Genomic DNA, 6858 nt, shown 5'->3' with positions numbered 1-6858 from the left:
GGAAGATGTGAACGTTTCTGCCAGACGTTAGTTATATGCGTATATCCATTCTGTTAAAAATATCTCACGTTTTATCAGAATCTATAAGCTAATAGTCATCTATAGAAGGCCATTGCAATAGTCAAGACTGTTGTTCCATTGTAATGTCATCCATTTCCTCCACACCACTTTTTCCTAATATGCTTCCTGCTCTAAAATATGGGAAATGGTACATTGTCTCTAGAATGCATGGAATTCCCCATTTAAAGGCCTGATATATGACGTCATCGTCCAGCCCAACATATCGCGCATACATTAAGAAACCAAGCACTTTCTACTGTGAATACCATCTATTGTGTAATACTTTTTTAGTAAAGTGATATGACACATGGCTGTAGGCAGCACACTGCAATTTGTATGTCATGGACAGTTCTGTGTGGAGATGTCATCATATTTTCTCTTACTCCCTACAGTACTCCCCAGTACAGGCTCTAGTCGCTACTCGCTTAGTGGTGTGTAAATGTCACAAAGCACTTCTTACCGGATCATATGGAACTGTGTGGCTGGGGTCACAATAATAGTTCCGTGCTGTGGGGCAAAATGATGTATTCTTTAACCCCGTGGAAGACTGCATACCTTGACAGAACGGTGGTATATCTGTCATTTCTACGTTTCTACACTAAAAAATCACGGTAATTCAACGAGGACAGGAGGAGTTGCCACAGTGTAAACATAGCTGTCATATTAAGAACAGGTCTAAGTGTGATACTGTATGAAAAACCAAGAAATGAATGCATTTTAATGATAATGCTTTATTTTCCGCTAAGTGTAGTAACAATGTATAAAAATGAACAATAAAGAAGTGTTTCTTATAACACTCTGTTTTCGTCGAAGATGCTCTTACTGTAGATAGAACAGGTCTCTGACACACAGAACTGGCGGAAAGGTGAAATCCACGTTTGACTATACGCAGCAATGTGTCTGCATGGCAGTCACCGTTCTTCCTGGAGGCAGATTTGACACAGGTGAACATTCCAGAAGCTCTCAGTTACACTGGTTTCAGATGTTGCTTTCAAAATATTTGATGGAGATTTAATATTAACTGCATCCTTTGCAGTAACTTTTGCATCTATGTACTGACAGATATTATCCACAAAATTCTTTCCTTTAAGAAAAAGCATAAACAAGCACTTGGAAAACAACGCAGCACGTTCAACATATGGCTTGCGTGATTCCTGCCAGGGTTTCGACCCCTAATCGTACTGGAAATACAGAGTTTCATACAGGGTGACAGTTATTGAACTACACTTCTGGCCATTAAAATTACTACACCACGAAGATGACGTGCTACAGACGCGAAATTTAACGGACAGGAAGAAGATGCTGTGATATGCAAATGATTAGCTTTTCAGAGCATTCTCACAAGGTTTGCGACACCTACAACGTGCTGACATGAGGAAAGTTTCCAACCGATTTCTCATACACAAAAAGCAGTTGACCGGCGTTGCCTGGTGACACGTTATTGTGATGGCTCGTGAAAGGAGGAGAAATGCATACCATCACGTTTCCGACTGTGATAAAGGTCAGATTGTAGCCTATCGCGATTGCGGTTTATCGTATCGCGACATTGCTGCTCGCGTTGGTCGAGATCCAGTGACTGTTAGCAGAATATAGAATCGTTGGGTTCAGGAGGGTAATTCGGAATGCCGTGCTGGATCCCAACGGCCTCGTATCACTAGCAGTCGAGATGACAGGCATCTTATCGGCATGGCTGTAACGGATCGTGCAGCCACGTCTCGATCCCAGAGTCATCAGATGGGAACGTTTGCAAGACAACAACCATCTGCACGAACAGTTCGACGACATTTGCAGCAGCATGGACTATCAGCTCGGATACCGTGGCTGCGGTTACCCTTGCCGCTGCATCACAGACAGGAGCATCTACGATGGTGTACTCAACGACGAACCTGGGTGCACGAATGGCAAAACGTCATTTTTTCGGATGGGTCCAGGTTCCGTTTACAGTATCATGATGGTCGCATCCGTGTTTGGCAACATCGCGGTGAACGCACATTGGAAGCGTGTATTCGTCATCGACATACTGGCGTATCACCCCGCGTGATGGTATGGTGTGCCATTGGTTACACGTCTCGGTCACCTCTTGTTCGCATTGACGGCATTTTGAATAGTGGACGTTACATTTCAGATGTGTTATGACCCGTGGCTCTACCCTTTATTCGATCCCTGCGAAACCCTACATTTCAGCAGGATAAAGCACGACCGCATGTTGCAGGTCATGTACGGGACTTTCTGGATACAGAAAATGCTCAACTGCTGCCCTGGCCAGCACATTCTCCAGATCTCTCACCAATTGAAAACGTGTATTCAATGGTGGCCGAGCAACTGGCTCGTCACAATACGCCAGTCACTACTCGTGATGAACTGTGGTATCGTGTTGAAGCTGCATGGGCAGCTGTACCTGTACACGCCATCCAAGCTCTGTTTGACTCAACGCCCAGACGTATCAAGGCCGTTATTACGGCCAGAGGTGGTTGTTCTGGGTACTGATTTCTCAGGATCTATGCGCCCAAATTGCGTGAAAATGTAATCACATGTCAGTTCTAGAATAATATATTTTTGTCCAATGAATACCCGTTTATCATCTGCATTTATTTTTGGTGTAGCTATTTTAAGGGTCATTAGTGTATATGAAATAAAATCCTCAAAGTGTATCAACGGTTTGTTTTAGGAAGTTCAAACTGCACGCTAGGCAGCGGGGCATGATGGGAATTAGTATGAGCTGTACGGTTTCGTTTAGTGACGATGTCCACATTCATTTGGTTGGGTATGTCATCAAGCAAAAATGGCGCATTTGGGGAATGAGACTCTGCATTTCACGATCAAAATGTCTCTTCACCCTCAACGGTTGACAGTGTGGCGCGCAGTGCCCAGTCACAGAATAATCGGTGCTATATTCCTTGATGACACGGAGACTAGCGAACTGTACGTGAAAGATTTGGAAGATGATATCACCCTCACTATTCAAAGTGAGCCCGATTTCGACAAGATGTAGTTCATGCAAGGACTGAGATCGTCCTCATTGAAGCAGGAGTGTGTTTGATGTCCTGGAGGAGCACTTTGGCGACCGCCGTCTGGCTCTGGGGTACACAGAGGCCACTGGCATGAGCCTTGGTTGGCCGCTACATTCTCCGGATCTAAAAACATGTGACACCTTTCTATGGGGCTATGTTAAAGACAAGGTGTTCTGAAATAACACCCAAACCACTGCTGAGTAGAAAACATGTATTCAGGAGGTCATCGGCAGCATCGATATTCAGGCAATTCAGCGGGTCATGCAGAATATCGCTTTTCCTCTGCGCTACATCATCGCCAGTGCTGGCAAGCAGTTGAATATGTCATAACCCAAATCCAAATGTTACAGAGTGACCTGCTTTCAGAGCTCCCTATATAAGATCGTGATGTCACTTCTGGTCATGTAGTCTGCACCTACTTGTGAATGCAGTACAATTGCACACAACTAGCGCAAGTGCTCAATTTTTCTGCATGTATGTGTATTGGTTTGTCGCATGTGGCCCTCAGGTCCTTCCTCTGACCTGTCGCTGGTCGATCCACCTTCAGACATTCCCCTGAATGTACCCCAAGTGGATTCACCGTCAAAAACTATCCTGGACACGACACAATGTGGGTCGTCCTTTGAACATTAACCCGGATCCACCGTAGAAAATATGTTTCCCAGATATAACGCATGGTGTTTCCAGCTTCGAACCTTACCCAGTTGATTAGAAACGTCTAGTAGTTACTGAAAACATTTCTCAGTAAAAGTAGCAACTCGTTGTCGAATTTTCTTCCACTTTTGTGGCTGATTTTCTTAAGTGTGACAAATGATTATTTATTTCAGATGCTGAATGAACATCTTCATATATTTAGCTCCTAGTGTATTCTACTATTGCTTATTTTATTTCAGCATCGATTAATGGTGGAAACTGCTCTCACCTTCTTGGTACGCATTTGGGTGTTCACCATTGGAATTCGCAATAAAAGGTTTTAGACCATGATGTAAACACCTAAGCAGTTCAACGCATGTTAATGACATGTTCTAGTGCACTTTGTACAGTGCAAGACACCATTTTCCATGAATCATTTTGTTTCTGCTTTTATGGAAAAAGAACAAAGTAATTCAACACTTCATATCTCTCTTTCTCTCTCTCTCTCTCTCTCTCCCTCTCTCTCTGTGTTTGTGTGTATTTCTGTTTTCTATGTGTTTGCGGGGGAGAGGGGGTCACAGGTCATGCTACGGTCGCAGGTTCGAATCCTGCCTCGGGCATGGATGTCTGTGATGTACTTAGGTTAGTTGGGTTTAAGTAGTTCTAAGTTCTAGGGGACTGATAACCACAACAGTTGAGTCCCATAGTGCTCAGAGCCATGTCACAGGTCATAATTACAGTGTTTGCAATTGACTCTACAAAGTTTAGCTTTAGAACTCATCACTTAACAATATACAGAATGTTTCAAATGGACAATACTAGCTGCTTACGAAGAAACAAAGTTCAGATCTTAAAACCGATTTTGTTTAATTATATACTTTTACCAGAAGAATTTGATTTCATCAGAACACATGTGAGGTTAAACTTGTTACCAAAATTTGGATCGTTGACTCTTCCAAGAATTCTGAATAATTCCACTGTATGTCGCAGTCTCCTTTCGTTTTGAGTAAGTATTTCCTGTGCTCTTGACACTGATTGTCTGCGACTCTTCAAATTCTAAGTTCTCAATCTTTAAAAATTTGGAAACACAGGATTCAGCTCAGACTTCCAAACACTTGCTCTTATGCTTTTTGAACCTACAAATGAATGAAACTAGATTACTGTGCTAACGAAAGCATTTCGATCCAGAATTATTCAGTATGTACGCTTAATCTTACTACTTAAATTTTACATGACAAATATAAAAATATCTGCATGTTGTATTACAAACTGCATATCCCCTTATTTTATGTTTTGTTTGTGCCTATTAATGCAAAGAAGCGTCAGAAAAAGCTCTAAGAATACAGCTGCTTTTATAAAAGCCCTTGCTTATTTACTTTTCCCACCAACTGTGAGTTATTTATCGTTCTTTTCTTAATATGTAGAGATTTATACTGATTTCTAACGAAGAATAATTATTCACAAACTATGCGAGAAGAGATAATTTTTCAGTAACCATCATCAGTTCGGAAACAGCTGAAAGGGGTTTTCATCTCATTAAACCATTTTGTACAAAGGTTGGCTGCAACTACTTCCTTTTATGAAATTACCCGTGATACTTACGTTTTCTCGAATCTTAAATTACATTTTATTTACAAGGCAAAGTAAATGTAAGTATGTATGTATGTTTGACATGTCCTCCCAAAGCCTGGATCAATTTCAATAAATTTGGTATGCCTACTGGTTGCCGCAGAAGGATCGTGACTGTGGGATTTGCAACCTACTAGCTGCTACAGGAACGCAGATATGGGCAGAAAACATTCTTTTCAGCCGATAGCCTGTAGGCTGCCGTGCATTGTAGTTGAGATGTATTGAGGAAGCATCGACCTGCCTTATTCACGTGTTTTGCAAGCCAGCCTAGGGGTCATGGGCATTAAGCAGATTTCCATGACCTGATTTCAAATGGTTCAAATGGCTCTGAGCACTATGGGACTCAACTGCTGTGGTCATAAGTCCCCTAGAACTTAGAACTACTTAAACCTAACTAACCTAAGGACATTACACACATCCATGCCCGAGGCAGGATTCGAACCTGCGACCGTAGCAGTCGCACGGTTCCGGACTGCGCGCCTAGAACCGCGAGACCACCGCGGCCGGCTGACCTGATTTGTAGCATGCCTTACACAACAGGCATGATGCATTAAAATAGTAGCATTCCATATCGGTCTGCTTTGCATAGCACGCTTATATCAGACATAACACAGAGTTCGGAAAACTCTGACAGGCAGGCTGCTTTGCACGAAGGTGCATTGTGGGAGTAATATTGGCCTGGTTTATTTATCTCTTTTTCACGGGCTAAGGATACTGATGGACGTTGCAGAGCATAGACAGGAAGAGGAGATGGAGAGTGGGAAGGAGTGAAGGAGGGGATGGGTATACAGAATGGAACACAGTAAGGTATGGTTCGGGATAGATAAAGAAATAGAATGTGCATGAGATGAACACTGAGGGTGGAGAGGAGTAGATGGAGAGATCGGGAAGGAGAGAAGTCATTTTGTGCACATCTTATTGGCATCCCTTGGAGGGGCCACAGGTACAGATTGGCAAAGCTGAGCAGACAGAGAAAAGAAGGGAATAAATGGTGAGAGAATGGGGAGATTGTGGTGGAGAGAGAAAAGCGGAAGGTGGAAATGAACAGAGTAATGGGTGAGTAGAGGATGGATTGAGATGGTGCAGAGAATAAGGAAGAGGATATGGGTGGAGGAAGGGAGAAGGAAGGTAGAGTGATGGGGCGGGAAGATGGACCAAAAGATGGGGAGGAGGAGATGGAGAGACAGATGGATTGGTGAGGAGGAGATGGACAGACATGGATGGACACAGAGACAGGAGGAGCAGGGTATGGACACAAAGATGAGGAAATGTGCACAGTATAATGTCGAGTATACGTGAGTGAATCTGTGGTGAATATAAAGTGACACACATCAGTGTGTGTATGTGATACATTATCCGTGTTAAAATGGACCGTTTACCAATTGCGGAAAAGGTCGATATCGTGTTGACGTATGGCTGTTGTGATCAAAATGCCCAACGGGCGTGTGCTACGTATGCTGCTCTGTATCCTGGACGACATCATCCAAGTGTCTGTACCGTTCGCTGGATAGTTACGTTATTTAAG

Source organism: Schistocerca nitens, chromosome 2 (assembly GCF_023898315.1).
Source record: "Schistocerca nitens isolate TAMUIC-IGC-003100 chromosome 2, iqSchNite1.1, whole genome shotgun sequence".
NCBI classification, from domain to species: Eukaryota; Metazoa; Arthropoda; class Insecta; order Orthoptera; family Acrididae; genus Schistocerca; species Schistocerca nitens.
The sequence above is the reverse complement of the archived record's forward strand: the minus strand, read 5'-3'. Positions refer to the sequence as shown.